We start from the raw sequence: 18,281 nt of genomic DNA on the forward strand, positions 1-18,281 counted from the left end.
CTCCAAAGGAGACATCCTCAGGGGGTGACCTTGGGGAACCTTCCCCGTCCTCCAAATCTGTGTCCTCTGTGAGGGACTCAGGAGAGTCCAGGTGCCTCCTTTTGCACTTCCGTTTGTGAGGAACCTCCTCGGTGGGGCTATCCGAGGAGGGCTCACCCACGGGGTCTTGTTCCTCTAAGGGAATCAACAGGAGCGCCGATGCAGGCTGTCCCTGTGGCCGGATGACGGAGAACAGGCCCAAATGCGCAGGGGTGACGGATGGAGCCGCAGCCTGGACCGGGGATCTGGAAGTTCTCGACAGCACCCTCTCCACTACATCAAACGCCTAGGGCGAACCGCTCTCCCCTGGCTCCGAGAGCAGCCCCCTCGGCTCTGATGCAGGGATCGGCATTGAAGCGGTCGGACCAGAGAGGGAAGTGTGCTCCGACCTAAATGGTGCCGAAGACACAGTTCCCCCCACGGATCTGATGCTCGGCTCTCGGCCCTGAGAGCTAGGATCAGACACGGTCGGCGACGTAATCAAGACCGTCTGCACCGACGGTTCCCCGGGTCCAAAACGGCACGGATCCGAAGACTCCAAAACCCTAAACCGGAGAAGGAGCGATCGGGGTAAAGAAAGGGGCTGAGCTCCCCCCAGGAGGGGGGGGGAAGAGGCTGGAGCACCCCCATCTGCATTTGAGCCTGCAGGAAACGACGCATCATCCGGTCCAAATCAGCATCGGTAAAGCTTCTGGTGGATCTGGAGGAGGTTGTAGAGGCAGGCCTGAAGAGTCGCCTCGAGGGAGACCGGTACTCCTTTTCCGGCTCCCGGGAAAAGCAAGGAGAATGGAGCCGAGAATGAGGAGAACCAGAGGCCTTCTTAGCGGGCCTAGCTACCTTCACTGGCGGGACTGAGGGATGAGACTCAGCCCGCCTTTTATGCCTGTGCCGGTCCTGATCTCTTCTTTTTTCTTTAGAAGAGGAAGAAGAGTCCCCCTCACCCTGAGAAGCAGAGGGAGTTTGAGTCCCCAACAAGGGAAGGGGATTGGAAGGCATGGAAGCCGCAGCCGCGACCGGTGCCTTAGAAGGAGAGGAGGAAGAAGAATCCAGGGGCAACAATCCCACCAGGATTAGCTGGTTCCTCCTATCCCTGATAGCCCAGGGGTTGAAAGCCGCACAAACCTGGCAGCTGGTGGATAAATGGGCCACCCCCAGGCAAATAACACACTGAGTGTGGCCATTGGCTGAAGACAGCTTATGACCACACTCAGTGCATTTAGAAAAAATGGCTTTAGGCCTTTCAGCCATCACACCACACACTCACGCACTAGGGGGAGGGAATTGAAATAAATTTGAAGTAAATTTACCACAACAAAAATACGCTAAATATATTAGTTGATAAAGGGGGCTAAACAATACACACACACCAAAGAAAATTTAGAAAAAACGATTTTTAAAGTTTTTTTTTAAAAACTAGAAAACTCTCACCCACGCCTACAAGCTTGTCTCTAGAAGCTGCTATAAGCCGCAGCAAACTAGATCTGGGGATGGGGGATGTGTAGCAGGGGATTATGGGTAGAGGAGAGGCTAGGTGCTCGGACCTTTTAGCTAGGTAAAGCTGCCGGCTCGGATCCGAGGACAGATCCGATACCCACAGGTTGCAGACCAAATGAAGTTAACTACTTCAGATCTTTCGTTTTACTCTGTAAAGGCTACGGTCAAGGCGCTAGAGAATTTGTGTTCTTTAATTAAAAGTGTTTTTTCTGGAAAGTAGAGCTGTTTTTCACTGGTCATATTTTTGGTTGTTTTTTACTTCAGATCTTTCATTTGGATAGTGTCCAACAGAGCCCAATGAAGTCAGGATCTGTACAGGGGTCAGTGACGACTTGTTGAGATTGATGCTTGGAAGGGACAGTGAAGAGCCAATCGCCCAGGTAACGGAAGACCTGAATACCGTGAAGCCTCAGGTGAGCCGCTAGTACCGCCATCACCTTAGTGAACACCCTGAAGACTGTGGTGAGACCAAAGGGAAGGGCTCTGAACTGATAATGACAGGCTCCCAAGCCATAAGTGGAGAAACCTCTGAGAGCACCTGTGCATACTGATATGATAGTACGCGTCCTGGAGGTCGATCGAGCACACCCAATCATTCGCCTGCAGGTAGGGCAGGATGGATTGAAGAGTGACCATTCAGAATTTTGCCTTGGCTACTGACAGGTTTAAGGTGGATAGATCCAAAATGGGTCTTATGTCCCAGGTTTTATTTGGCACTAAAAAGAACCTGTAATAAATGCCTGATCCGGATTCGCCTAGGGGGATGGGTTGGATTACTCGTTTTCTTAGCAGCTTGTCTATCTCTAGAGCTGCTTCCTCCCTTTGCGTGGGTGCAACATCTGGGAGGTGATTTGGTGGGAGAGGTGGTTCAAACAACTGAATGGAATAACCTCTGGATATAATTTGCAACACTCAGCGATCTGTTGTTATGGACTCCCATGCCACTGGGTGTAGTGATAGGCGACCCCAGACTGCCTCCAGAGATGAGCAGTTGGGCAGCCCTTCAAGGGCTGCTGCTCGGATCTGTCAAGGATGGTTCTCTAGACTCGAAGTTTCTCGGACTTCCTCTGCCTCTAGGGCGGCATCTATCATATCCCCCCCCCTGTCTCTGGGGGAAGATGAGTCCTGAGTGTACCGGGAAAACGCCCAAGACTTCTGGAACCACATCTGCTTCATCTCTCGCTGATTCCTAGTAAAGGATCTCTGAGAGGAGGAGAAGCGGATCCTGATGGCAGACAGTGTCTTCCCATCCTTCTCACTCTGGACCAAGGTCTCTTGAACTGACTTCCCAAACAGGAAAGAACTGTTGTATGAGGCATTTGCAAATGACACCTTACAGGGTTCCAAGAATTGCAAAGGCAGGAAAGGACCAGTTCTTAGAAGGCCAACGCCTACTAAATCTTGGAGTTTGTACTTGTAAAAAAAAAAAAAAAAAAACCTGCAACAGTTTGCATAAATTTAGCTTTATCACCCATCTTTTTACGAACGTCTTCTGCCTTGTTGCCAAACAAGCGGTCCTGATTTCAGGGAGCATCCAGTAATTTCGCTTTAACATGCTTTGGCAAGGATTGCTCCTTAAGCAGAGCATGCCTTCTAAATACAGACCCTGTTACCGCAGCTCTGCAAGATGCCGCTAATGAATCAAAACCACATTGTAATGTATGTTTACCAATTTGTTCGGCAGAATACATTAAATTCTGTAAATCCTTATTTTCAACACAATCAGGAATCAACATCATTTTCTGTTTAAGCAATCCAACAATATGCTGCTGATACTTTAACATATGAAACTGGCAATTCAAGGCCCTAATGGCCAAAGCTGCAGAAGTGTATACCTTCTTACCCCATCTATCCAGTGCCATGGAGTCTCTATCAGAGGGGGTAGGATTTTTGGCAGTAGTAGCTTTAATGCCCTTGGGTCCCTGTGAAACGGTTTCAGGATCCGCAGTAGGATTTTTGAAAAGGAACTTGAGAGTCAGAAACCCTGTAATATCTACCAGGTTTTCTGTAAGCAGGAGGTAGAGAGTCAGGGGCCGTGTTAGATTCCGAAAAGGCATCATCAACAATGTCCAGTACAGAAGGTATAGCTAAAGGCCTGTGCTCGGGGCAGGAGGAAGAAATCCCTAAGCCTCTTTTTAGAATCAGAGAAATCCCAACTTTCCCAACGAAAATGCTCCCTGAAAGTATGCAAGGTTTCACCAAAAGGGAAATCCTCGGGGGGGGGGGGCAGAGGGAATAGAGTCCTCAGCATCAGCATCCTCATGGGTAAATAAGGGTAAATCCTGGTCATCAGAGGAAACAGAAATGTCAGAAACCTGGTTAGAAGTATCATAAGCAAACTCAGTCCTAGGTCTCTTAGAGGGGGAAGGTTGGCTTCCCCTGATTAAAGTAATAAGGTCTTCAGCCATTCTTATCATTTGTTTTTTAGGCATAGAGGCCTGACCATGCAGTCTGGACATCAGCTTTCTAGGCATGGTTTGAGTTTTAGGCCTGGAAGATGGCATCGGTTTAATATGCACGTCAGTAGGCCTGCATACACCCTCAGAAGCCGGTGCCTGCACAGAGGCTCCAGACCCATCCAAGGTAGAGATATCCGCAAATTCCAAAGTTGAAGCATCTCGTGGCATACTGTACTCCAAATGGGTCTCAGTAGAGGGCCTGCGAATCTGAAGTAGCAGGTATCAGGGGCTGCAAAAGTGCCTCACTGAGTACCAGCGAACTGGGCAGCCTGTCTCTGTTTTATCTGTGTTTTTTCAGAATGTTGGTAGTCGGATGGCTTACCGAAGACATATCAGGATAACTGAACCGAGCACCAAAATATTTAGAAGCGCAAATATACAGACAATGGATAGTTTGTGATTTAAATAAGGCATAAAACCAACAGTGAGGTACATCGTGGTCAGGGCCTAGGCAAGGAATACAGTACGAATGAAAATCTTTATGAGGCATTTGCTTTCCACAAGAAATGCATTTAGTTTTACTGACATCGGTTTAGAGCAAGAAGTTGTTTCCCCAACAGGGTACTTACTTAGCTTTTAGTTGAAGACTTATTTTCTGAAACTCGAAAATGAAAATTTCAGGAGTCGGTCGACTGGCACTTGCGAACTGCTTCTGCTTCGGGCACCACATGGCAAGAAAGACTGATGTAATGACGTCGGCTGTGTGTTTTATACCAGACAACTTGACATCATGGAAGAGACAGCAACTGACGTAGGACCCAAGACTTTGTTAATCAGGCCGACTGAGGGCTACTGCAAGCAGATAACCCAAATATAATGACTGCAACAGTGAAACACGAAGAGCATCAGATGCATACATTAGGGCTCCCAGTTTTTTGGCAGCCTACCACAAAGCAGGTACTCCCTTACTCAGAATAAAAACCTACCAGAGACTTGACTGTGAAAAGCTCACCCAGACTCTGCCATAGGCAGTTGTGAATGAAAGGTAAGCTTGTTTTTGTTTATACTGCTTTCTTGGAATTTGTAATGATTTTCTAATGTTTTGTATATTGTGCTGTATTTTCATTACACTGACTTTTAATTGTATACTTTACTCTATTGCACATTTACACTAGGAAAGAAACCAAAGCTATTGCCACTGTGAATCACATAGGAATTAGAACAGGTCATTTAAGGTTAATTACTTGTAAAATGAGGGCAGAACTAGGAAAGAATCCTTATATTTAAGGAGTAAAATAAAACATTTCAAGGCTTAAATGGAAAAGCTCATTCTAACATACACTGCGGTGAAGGAAAGAATAGTTATTTTTTTAAACATCTTTATTGAATTATCACTTGTGTCATAAGCAAATTTACATTTAAACAAAAGTAATCAAACTATTAACAAACATTATACTTCATGAATATTGCTATCATATAACTTAAGCAACATTACATAAATTATTCAATTCCTGCCCTTTTTTTAAACAAGAAACGTTTTTACTAAACCATCACTTACAACTTAAGCAATCATACATTTATATGAATGAAAAAACAAACACAATCCTAGTTGCAAGTATTTTACATCACAAACAATACTGACACTCCCAGCTGCAAACATTGTACATCACTTATAATCTACCCAATCATTTTCAGTCACACATTACATAACTCATTTAAGTCCTACCTTCTTTTAAACCTCGTGTTTTTCTTGTATGTACTGTCCCCGCAATCCCTATGTTTTCCTATGTAGTTTGCTCCTACCCTTTTCTAAAGATCTGAATTCTAATAGTTTTATCCCTGTTACTATATTCACTACTGCTAATATAGTTGGTTTAGATTCTGATTTCCATTTTCTAGTAATTGCTTTTTTGGCAGTCACCATAATTAGACACAGCAAGGCCTTACCATGTCTAGGTAATTCCAATTAGGTATCATAGCTCATAAAAATCATCTCCCTTGTCACACCAATCCATCCACCCAGCACCTCTGACAGTGCATCCCGCAAGGAATCCTTAAAGTCTGCCAACCCACCACACTCCCACAAAATATGTTTAAGTACCTCTTTCTTCCCCATCACACCTCCAACATTTGCTGTCTACCTGAGGAAAAATTCTCTGGAGTCTACTTGGGGTATAAAAATATCTATGTAAACATTTCCAAGCAAAAATCCTAAATCTTCTAGATTTTGCTGCATATTTGGGAGACATACATATATCCTCCAATTGTTTCTTTGTGAATTGCTTATTCAATCTCTCTTCCCAATCCTTTCTAACCTCCTCTGATTCAAGATTTATGCAACATTTTATATGCTCTATTAATTATTCCTTTTTAATGGCAGCTTCTGTTTTAGATTTTACTAAAAACTCTACCAGTGTTAGTCTTTCGTTTAGGACTCCCCTATTTTTTTCTCTTTGCCTACACTCGGATATCAGTCCTTGATAGGGAAGGCAATCTCTAACCTGCAGTCCAAATAAATTCTTAGTCTCTTCCCATTCTATCATGTTTCCTTCTTTAGTTATTTGCTCCCAATACCTTGGTTCCTTTGCCTGTTTTCTCCAATAAATTCTAGCCCCCTCGTGGCTATTGTCTATATCTCTAATTGCAGTCATCCTTATTAGCAGAATTTCCTTTCTCCATTCCCACACCTTGGCTTACGTCTTAGAATACTCTCTGCTACTTTATGAATATAGTATTCTGTATGATCATTGTTCTTCTCCTTAAAGACCTGCATCCAAAATCCCAGTGTCACCTTGTTTCTTGAGCTTCCCCCGTTTCAACATCATCACTTTCCACTTTAAATTATAGTTTTCTGATTGTGCTATGTGTAGGAGCCTTTACTGTGTAGCTCTGAAATATCCCTTGAAATAATCCCAGTCTGCCCTTTTCTACTGGAAGAATTGGCTTATCCCACTTGACCCTTGCCATCCTCCCCTCCCAGATAAAGTCATTCAGCTCTATCAATTGCTATCCACAACTTCTCTTCTGGTTGATAATATGCCTGACCTGTGTATACGACTAAAGGAACTAAAAATATTTTGACTGCTTGTGTCTTACTATACATATAACAAAGCTTCCATCTTCTCAGTTTTTGTATTATCTTTTGTTTAATCTCTTCCCACATATTTTTAGCTGTCACACAAATAATTTTTAATCCATATTCCTAATTACTTCATTTTGTCATGTGCCCATAGATAATGGATATTGCTGAACCAAATTGGGTGTGGGTACATAATTTACCACTATTGCCTTTGTTTTAGCTTCATTAATTTTGTATCCCAAAAAGGTTTGAAACACTCTCAAAATGTTCCACAACATTGCAATATTACTGGTTTTGTCAGGTAGAAAACATCATCTGCAAACTGAGCCAGCTTTTCTTGACTACCATAACCAATTATATCTCTGAATTTCTGAGTCCCTTATTTTCTTTAACAGTGGATCTAAATATAATGCAAATAAAGGAGAAACAGGAACCTCTGCCTGGTTACTCTGCTCAAACAGAAATTATAAGAGAGGGCCCCGCCCACTTTAATGCAAACGCTTCCACTGCCCTTCTGCTAAAGTCCCAGCAAGACAATATTGTTTTTGTTTGTACTGCTTTCTTGTAATTTGTATATTGTGTATTCATTACACTGTGTTAATTGTATTCTGTATTTTACTGCATATTTAAACTAAGTCTGCATGATCTTCCTGTGTTCGTGAGGGTTTCCTCCAGGTGCTCCGATTTCTTCCCACGTTCCAACTGCATGCAATAGGTAGATCAGTTACTCTAAAATGGCCACAGATATGAGTGAGTTGTATGAAAAACAACTGCTGCAGGGCTGGCCATCCAGGAATGTGAACTTTGGATCTAGATTGTCACTGTTGAAGAGATACCCCTATCCCATGTGGAAAAATGGGAAAAGGGGTTGTGAATGGATGGACAAACTGGAGTTGTCACACTTATGAGTCACCCATCTCACTAACTGCCCACCCCATATGCTAATTTGCCCACATAATTCCTTCCCGCTCCTCTTTCACTGGCTGTCAGTAAGCAAAAAAATTATTTTGTAAAGTCACTTCCACTTCAGCTTCTAAGATTCACTGGCGCTCTCACCATACTCCATAGAGCCAGAATATTAAGTGTCCACTCCCATCCAGTTTATCTTGCCCTTTTAAAATTAGCAGCTCTTTTCTTAGACTGCTAAAACCTGAGTTACCCCTCTCTCATATCTAACTGCTAAACGCACACTGCGACTCTTAGGATGTTGTTGTCTTTCGGCTTTTCCTGGTTAGGGGTTGCCACAGCAGAACTCCGGTATGCTAATGATTGGCAGCAGATTTTCATGAACGCCGGGGTGCTAGCTCGACATTCAACCTTCAACGAAGGCACGCCCATTTACGCATGTCTTTCGAACACCCACCCAACCGTGGGGAGGACATGCAGACTCCACACAGAAGGCACTCCCCACACTCCAGCCAAGAATCAAATGGCAGAACTGCTTGCTGTGAGGCAACAATGCTACCTCTCCACCACCGCCATTTTTCCAGCTTACCTTTCTAATTTGCAACATCTGGTCCACGACCATTAGAGAACCCATATTCTGGCTATCAGCAGTCATTCTGGGATTAGTGTGTTTGCTTTTCTCTGTGTGAGTGAAGTATACGGACATCAATTCCTGGAGACCAGTGCTACAAGCAGCCAGTCAGTAGCCATTTAGGTAAATCCCAACTATTCAAAATTCTTCACAAAGCCAATTCTTTTTCAGTAAGAGCTGCTTGATTAATTACTGTTTAACCTAATTTCAAAATATCCCTCAATACTTCATCCACAAATAGTCAGGGGTCTACTAGAGTAGTTTCCCCTCAGGTGTTAGGCAGTACCCTGTATAGACGCAAGTGTCTTACGTTGAGATTTTTCCTGTAAAAGAACTCTTGAAATTTTAACAATACCTAGTTGCACCCATGCCAACTACTTTGAGCAGTGACAAACATTCCCGCCCTAAGTTGCAAACCAAACATTCTAGACTTTATATTCTCAACACAACCATTCAATAAAAAAGGGACAGTTGCCATCGATATGACCTTTTCCTAAAAATTAGTACCACACTGTGCTCACTAATTCCACTAAATTCAGTAACTTCTCTCACAAACCCACCTCACATCCTTACACGAGCGTCTTAAACATTTCAAAAGTAAGCTGTCTCCTGTTGACAATCTCTAAAGCCACTACATTTACCCATTATCTTTTCAGTCATATCAACCAATGAACAAATGTCAGTACCCATTACTAACAAACACCATGGGAAATGCAAAGCAAACACCTGCATTGGAGCTTACAAATAAACTGTTAAAGGAGGAGAAAAGTACATGGTTCATATACAAACTTGGTAACAATCAAAAATAGAAGTATAAGCAGGTCTGTAGGGATCTTACATGAATCATTAAGAGGAGGGAGGCAGAGTATGACTGTAGGCAGCCAATTATCTGAACAATTTTTCAGCTTTCTTCAACCATATTAAGGGTATTAGAATTAATACCCAACAGTGCACCAAACTTGAAGTTAATAGTAATAAATAATATGAAACCACAGCCTTAGCTCAAACTTTCCCCTCCATTACAACTCAAAATCCTCTCCCATGAACTTAACACATCTCTTATTACTACTATGGATTAAATCTTGGAATTACAAAAACACAGGCCCATGAATTAACACTATGACAATCCGCTTTGCTGTAAGCATAAAGTACATTACTGCTGAGCCCCATCCCTAAATCTTTTTAATCTTGGCCTCTCCTTGAGGTGTGTGTGTCAATGCTAGAGATTAACAGCTATGGTGCACCTCTAGATAAAGGCAGTGTTGTAAATGACCATGGTAATTACCACACCATTAAGCCTCATTAGCATTATCTGTAAAATCATGGAGCAGATCTTAGTCAATTTCATTAAGAGCAAAATGGGTTAATTTACAGTCAAATCCTAGTCATAATGATTTTGTGAAGAATAGGTCTTTCTCCCTTAATCTGGCTGACACTTTTGAGGGAGTTTCTGAAGTGAATGATGGGAGACATTTTGTCCTCACCATCATCCTCTTTCGGCTTTTCCCGTTAGGGGTCGTCACAGCGGATCATCTCTTTCCATTTCTTCCTATCCTCTGCATCTTGCTCTGTCACACCAACCGCCTGCATGTCCTCTCTCACCACATCCATAAACCTTATCTTAGGCCTTCCTCTTTTCCTCTTACCTGGCAGCTCCATCCTTAGCATCTTTTTCCCAATATACCCATCATCCCTCCTCAGCACATGTCCAAACCAACGCAATCTCGTCTCTCTTGCTTTGTCTCCAAACTGTCCAACATGAGCTGACCCTCTAATATACTGATTCCTAATCCTATCCATCCTAGTCACACCCAGTGCAAATCTTAACATCTTTAACTCTGCCACATCCAGCTCTGACGCCTGCCTTTTTGTCAATGCCACTGTCTCCAACCCATAAAACATAGCTGGTCTCACTACCCTCTTGTAGACCTTCCCTTTCACTCTTACTGGTACCCGTCTGTTTCAAATCACTCCTGACACTCTTCTCCACCCATTCCACCCTGCCTGTACTCTCTTCTTCACCTCTCTTCCACATACACCATTACCCTGAACTGTTGATCCCAAGTACTTAAACTCATCCATCTTTACCAACTCTACTCCCTGCATCCTCGCCATTCCTCTACCCTCCCTCTCATTTACACACACATATTCTGTCTTAGCCCTGCTGACCTTCATTCCTCTACTCTCTAGGGCACATCTCCGCCTCTCCAGAGTCTCCTCAACCGGATTCCTACTCTCACTATAGATCACAATGTCATCTGCAAACATCATAGTCCACGGGGCCTCCTGTCTGATCTCATCTGTCAACCTGTCCATCACCACTGCAAATAAGGACTCAGAGCTGATTCCTTGATGTAATCCCACCTCCACCTTCAACAGATCTGTCACTCCCACTGCAGTCCTCACCACTGTCACACTACCCTTGCACATATCCTGTACCACTCTTACATACTTCTCTGCCACTCCCGACTTCCTCATACAATACCACAACTCTTCTCTAGGCACCCTGTCATATGCTTTCTCCAAGTCTACAAAGACACAATGCAACTCCTTCTGACCTCCTCTGTATTTCTCCAATAACACTCTGAGCAAACATTACATCTGCAGTGCTCTTTCCTGGCATGAAACCATACTGCTGATCACTAATCACCACCTCCCTTCTTAACCTAGCTTCTACTACTCTTTCCCATAACTTCAAGCCGTGACTGATCAGTTTTATCCCTCTGTAGTTACTGCAGCTCTGCACATCACCCTTATTCTTAAAGATAGGTACCAAAACACTTTTTCTCCACTCCTCAGGCATCCTCTGACTTTCCAAAATTTCATTAAACAATCTAGTTAGAAATTCCACTGCCATTTCTCCTAAGCACCTCCATGCTTCCACTGGTATGTCATCTGGGCCAAAAGCCTTTAAATTCTTCATCCTCTTCATATCTGCCCTTACTTCCTCTTTGCTAATCTGTTTCACTTCCTGATTCACTATCCCTACATCATCCAACCCTCTCTCTCTCTCTCATTCTCTTCATTCATCAGCCTCTCAAAATACTCTTTCCATCTACTCAACACACTTTCCTCTCTTGTGAGTACCTTTCCCTCACTATCTTTTATCACCCTTACTTGCTGCACATCTTTCCCAGCTCTGTCTAGCTAATTGGTACAGGTCCTTTTATCCCTCTTAAGTGTCCAATCTCTCATACAACTCTCCATATGCCTTATCCTTAGCTTTCGCCACCTCTCTTTGCCATGCACCTCATCTCCTTATACTCATGTCTACTTTCTTCATCTCTTTGACAATCCCACTTCTTCTTCGCCAGCCTCTTCCTCTGTATACTCTCCTGTACTTCCTCATTCCACCACCAGGTCTCCTTGTCCTCCTTCCTCTGTCCAGATGTCACACCAAGCACCTTTCTAGCAGTCACCCTTACTAGTTCTGCTGTAGTTACTCAGCTATTCGGTAACTCTCCACTGCCTCCCAGTGCCTGTCTTAACTCTTCCCTAAACTCCACTTCACAATCACCCTTTTTTAACTTCCACCATTTAATCCTTGGCACAGCTTTCACACTCCTCCTCTTCTTGATCACCAACGTCATTCTACAGACCACCATTCTATGCTGCTTAACTTCACTTTCCCCTGCCACCACTTTACAGTCTCCAATCTCCTTCAGACTGGCCCTCCTACATAGGATATAATCCACCTGTGTGCATCTTCCTCCACTCTTGTACGTCACCCTATGCTCCTCCCTCACCCTGCTGAAGCATCTGATACCACTCATTCATGCAAGGATAATGAACTTTACAGATTAAATATCGGACCTTAGATTATTCTACGGCATGTTAAATGCTCCCTGATTACGCACAAAGATTTAAGTGTTGGTAGCATCTTTTCATTTAATATATTACTCACTTGTGGAGTCCCTCAAGCTCTGCATTTGGTCCCATTCTCTACATATACTTCTCTGATGTGAAGGCATATGTACAAGGTTTGCGGATGACCAAATTTGCCAGTAACTGCAAACAAGCCACCAGTACTTACCCCTGACAGTCATATTCTCCAAGAAGGGATAGATAAAATCAGCACCTGGTGCTCTTGAAGTTTCAAAGGGGCTAAAACTCAAATGTAACTGTAGTGAACCTGCATCACCGAACAGCACATGAAATCCAATGGTCATGTTTTCATAACAGCGAATTTCGAACCATCGATATTAACATGGTTCAAAATGGGGACGTGAAATAGTTTTCAATTTCGACAATAAGGTTCAGCGACGTGAATAAACGAACAAGTGCGCTTCAGGGTTATGATAGTAAAATATATACATATATATATTACATACATGTGTGTAACATTTGGAAACCCATCTTTCCCACTTAACACTAAAGTGGAACCTTGCTTAAGGCAGATAGTCATTAGAAATTTAAGCACTTTCGTCAGTAATGAGTTATCCTTTGATCAACAAGTTTCAGTTATAATAAGGAAATATATATATTTTTTTTTAATTGCCCAGTTACCAATCAAGTGTATATCATCAAGATCCAAAGAGGTCTTAGTCCACTTAAATTCCTCCCATATTAAGCAAATCACCATTTACAATATTTCTTTAGTAGGTATCTCACCACATAAATATCCTTGCATGAAAGACATCAACATTTCCTAAGAATTGAGAGACTATGCTCCCTTATTTATCCAGAAAGAAGTCTCACATTTGTCTACTTTGTAAAGACCCTACACAGAAATCATTCTTGCCTTTTAGAATCTACATATACACAGGTTTGTGTGCGTGCGTGTGTGTATATATATACATATATATATATATATATATATATATATATATATATATATATATATACACACACATATATATATATATATATATATATATATATATACTTAATGCCTCTTCTCCATCTCAGAATACTGGTAATGTTATGGGTACTCACTCCAAAACTCTCAACTTGCATCATAAACAGGATCTCTTGGGGGAGCTGTCATTAACCAAAGGATTCCTTACCTGTGGAACACATTTTCCTTGTATGTTAAATGATCAACACCTTAGCCTTCCTTCAGGTTTATTCTTGATGACTGGCTGGGTTCACATAAATTTACCAAAGAGTTTAGCAGTATGGCCCATATCGAGATGGGAGGCACACCTACTGGTTACTCTTCCTAGATTGCATGGCTAAGCTACACATGGTTGTTCTGACAGCCTGTCTGTGAACCGGTCCTTTTTTTTTTTCTCTCAGAAGCTTCCACCTTCATGTGCGTACGCCCTAACCAGCTTGACATGACATATTAAACAAACAGATAACACTTCACACCAGTTCTCTTCTGACCTGCAAGTGAGCACACATCTGGCAAGGAAACAAAAACAAAGGATAGCCATCTAACAATGTCACAAAGACAAATTAATATATACTTGCATGACCTACATGGAATTTTAACAGCAGCTTCTGGATAAATGGCTATGCGAAGTTTGGGTGAAGAAATGTGAAGGCTGCCATCCTAGCCAAATAGAACTTTATAGATAATTCTGTCATTTGTAAATATTAACGTAAACCACAGGCTTGTTGTCTTGAATGGTAAAAATACAGTTACATGTGGAACTGAAAAAAATGTAACAGTGCCTTCTGCTGACAAATTAAAGCATGTTGTGACCCTCTGATCTAAAGTCTGCTCCAACCAGTCTACATGAAGACATTCTTTCTATTGTTTTAACCAAGATTTAAACTGCTAGATTTAAACATACAAATGTATTTTTATTCTCTGCTTCCTGACCAGCTGCAAGATAACACAAGGAGATGTTAAGAAGGTAAATGTAGTTTCTGTTAGCCTGGGAACCCAGGGAAGTGTAAAGAATGATGTAATGGGAACCAGGAATGTGATATTAAAAACAGAGAGAATCAGAGATTAGTAAGCATTTTTGTCTTGACCATCCAACTCATTAGTACTCTGCCTGCGTTCTGTATTGTAAGTTATTTTACAAGTGTGTTTTCTCTTAGAAATAGCTAGAAACTAGAAAGATTTCAGTGTTTTTCTGTGATGTCAGAACTGTACTACTGAATTATTTTAAGTATTTCTTTGTGATCTCAACTCTTGTCTAGCACTGTGTAGTGAGAAGTATTGTCTTGTGTTTTTATTATTTATTATTACATATTTTTAAATCTTTCAACTGTGGCTGTTTTGTGTAGAGATAATTTAAGCTCTTAAGAGTACTTGCACGGCTTTGGTAAAATTGTACAAAGCCACACCTATAGCTTTAGCCCTGGGCGATACTACCAATTGGATAATAATATTGCACAGTAATAACTGGACTCCCCTTTTATGGGCCTATGGGTAGCTGATATATATTAGCTGGGTGGTGGTGTGACTTCTATCGTATAGTCTGGGTAAAAGGGGCACAGCTCGAGAAAGTACAGTTGAACATCTACATTTATGTTAAGTGTACACGAGTGTATTCACTGTTGCAGTCATTACATTTGGGTAATTTGCTGGCAGGTTGCCCTCAGTCAGCCTGAAGTCTTGGGTCCTGCGCCAATTGCTGTCTCCTCTTCCATGACGTCAGGTCGTCAGGGGTATAAAACCTGCAGCCGACGCCATTTTATTCAGTTTTTCTTGCCCCAGATGTCAGGTGCCCCCCAAATGGGGAGCAAAAATATATATATAAACAAACAGTAAATATATAAATGCATTTTTAGAAACAAACTTTACCTTCAGCTAAAAGCAAATACGCCACAAAGGCTTTTGAGTATAGTGAAGGAAAGAAAAGGTATAGAATGGGGGATGGCGGGTGGGTAACCCGGACTGCAACAGTGAATACACTCGAACATCTACATTTATGGTAAGTATACACAACTGTACTATGTTCTTCGTGTTTCACTGTTGCAGTTGTTACATTTGGGTAGAATCCCAAAGCTATGGATGGGACGATGGAACTAAACAGCATTAGGAGCGGCTAGGAGGCCCTGCAGGACTGCAGTAGCAAAGCCTGCCCTGGATTTGAAGAAGAAAGGTAAATGATAATGCTTTATAAAGGTATGAACTGAACTCCAAGTAGCAGCTTCTAGAATATCTTTGGTTGGGACCCCTCTGAGAAAAGCTGCTGAAGTAGAGGCAGCCCTGGTGGAATGTGATCTGATCCCCTTGGGAAAAGGTTTACCATGGTGCAAATAGAAAGAAATGCAGTGGCTTATCCATTTAGAAATAGTTTGCTTTGATATAGCCTTCCCCTCTGATCCTGCAGCAAATGCTACCAGTAGTTGCTCAGACTTTCTTAGAAATTTGGTCCCGTTTAAGTAGAATCTTAGTTGTCTGTGTACATCCAATGAATGAGGAATCCGCTCCTCCTTGTTCTGCGGATTTGGGTAAAATGTTGGCAGGTGAATGGTCTGGTTAAGAGCCACACTGGATACCACCTTAGGCATAAAAGAAGGACTGGTCTTGAGGGACACCCTGTCTGGGTAAAATATAATGAAAGGCTCCACTGCCATGAGGGCCTGTAGTTCTGAAACCCTTCTTGCTGAAGTGACTGTCAAAAGAAAAGCTGTTTTCCAAGATAGAAATTTTATATCCGCAGTAGCTGCTGGTTCAAAAGGAGACAGGGTGAGTTTTTCCAGTACGAAATTGAGGTCCCATGCAGGAGATGGTGCTCTTCTGGGAGGCCTTAAATTTTTGGCCCCTCCAAGATACTGTTTAAGCAGTGGATGAGAAAAAGAGTGGAGGCTCTGTGTTGTAATGAGCCAAGATGGCAGAAGCATGGATTTTTATTGAAGAAAAAGATAGGCCCTTGTCAAGCATCTCAGTTAAATATTGTAAAATTTGAGGAATATTGGGCTTTGCTGTGTCTATTCCTTGTGCTTGGTTCCAAGCACAAAATCTCTTCCATTTATCAGCATAAGATTTTCTAGTACTAGGCCTTCTGGCTTCCAAAATAACATTCATCACAGATTTACTGAGAGGTGTGGTTTGAATAGTTGATTAGCCATGCTGCAAGATTCACAGTTTGGGGCAGTGTGTGCAGAATTTGATAGTTCTGCTGAGACAGCAGATGAGGTATTTGAGGCAAGTACCATGGAGGAAGGATGTGACATGTTCCTTAGAAGCAGGTACCAGTGCTGGCGAGGCCAGTCCGGAGCAATTAGGATCATTTTTGGTTTTTCCTGTCTGACTTTTAGTAAGACCTTGGAGAGAAGAGGCAAGGCACAGACCGATAGGTTTTTCCAGCTGAAGGATAGAGCATCTACTTTTCCATGCTTTTTTTGTGATGAGCTCTTGTGCAGAATTTGTCCAACTGATAATTTTGGAGAGAGGCGAATAATCTATGTCTGGGCTCCCCTAGTTCTGTGTTAAGATGTTGAAGATTTGTGGATCCAGTTTCCATTCGTGTGGGTCCATAAGACTTCTCCTTAGGTCGTCTGACAGAGTATTTTGCTTTTCTGGCAGGAATTGAGCTTGGAGATGTATTTGGTAAGTCATGGCTGTGTTCCACAAGGCCATGGCTAGTCTGCAAAGGGGGTAGGAATGTGTACCCCCCTGCTTGCTTATGTACCACATAACTATGGTGTTGTCAAGTCTTATCAGTAGTTGTCCTGGATGAAGTCCTTGAAGACTGTCACAGAGCATTCTGAACAGCTAGCATTTCTTTCTGGTTGATGTGCAGATGCATTTGGTTTGGGCTTCATTTGCCCTGAATGCATCTCCCTGCCAGGTGGGCCCCCCAAGCATAGTCTGATGCGTCTGTAGTTAGGGTTTGGGTGGCAGGAGGTAGAGTGAATGACAGTCCCTTGTTTTGGTGACATGTCTCTGTCCACCAAAGAAACTCCTGTTGTAGGCAGGGAATGAGAAGAATCATTGTTTCTAGTCTGTGACAATGTTGACTCCATACACTTTTTAGGTATCAATGAAGTTTCCTCATATGCAGTCTCACATATGGAATTAGTAGAATGCAGGATGCCATGAACCCTAAAGCCTGCAGAATTTGTCTTGCAGATAACTGGGTTCTTGTTGCCATTTGTTTGAAATATGTTGTCAGTTGCCTTTGTATGGCGTGAGGTAAGCCATCTGGGCAGTTGTATTCAATATTGCACCCAGGAATGTAATTATTTGAGAGGGTACCAGTTGTGATTTCTTTTCATTTATGGTATACCCTAGGCATGCTAGAAGCCTTTTTACAAACGCCAGATGTTGAAGAGGAATGTCCTTGTCCTCCGCTTGAATGAAACAATCGTCCAGATAAGGGTAAATTTGAATGCTTCTTTGTCTGCAGAATGCAATTACTGGTGCCAGGCACTTTGTAAAGACCCTGGGCGCAGTAGATAGGCCAAAGGGCAGTGCAGAGAATTGGTAATGCAAAAAACCTGCTTTGAAGCGGAGACATCTTCTGCATGATTCCCTTACTGAGATACGCAGGTATGCCTCTTAAGTCTAGAGTTACTAACTAAGCATTCTTGCCTAGCATAGGCAGTAGCTGTTGTAAAGTCAGCATTTTGAATTTTGGAATTTCCAGGAACGTGTTCAGAGTCAATACGTCCAGTATCGGGCGCCATGAAATGTCTATTCTGGGTACCAGGAAAAGTCTTGAATTAAAACCTTGTACTTTTTCCTTTTCTGGTATGGTTGAATAGCCCCCATATCCACAAGAGACTTGACTTGTTTCTGGGCCTCTGCCCACTGATTTTGTGGCAGATCCGGCCATCCGTTTGGAATTGGCAAAGTATGGAAATGAAATCTGTACCCCTGGGA

The 18,281-nt window shown here is 42.5% G+C and overlaps 1 protein-coding gene across 1 annotated transcript in view; it reads right to left on the reverse strand.

Moving 5' to 3' along the window:
- Positions 1 to 18,281, reverse strand: part of LOC122790858 — a 1,163,840-nt gene that overhangs the window by 379,287 nt on the left and 766,272 nt on the right. The gene's annotated exons all lie outside the window — the stretch shown is intronic.

This window comes from Protopterus annectens, chromosome 1.part2 (assembly GCF_019279795.1).
Source record: "Protopterus annectens isolate FY-2018-M chromosome 1.part2, PAN1.0, whole genome shotgun sequence".
In the NCBI taxonomy this organism is placed as follows: Eukaryota; Metazoa; Chordata; order Ceratodontiformes; family Protopteridae; genus Protopterus; species Protopterus annectens.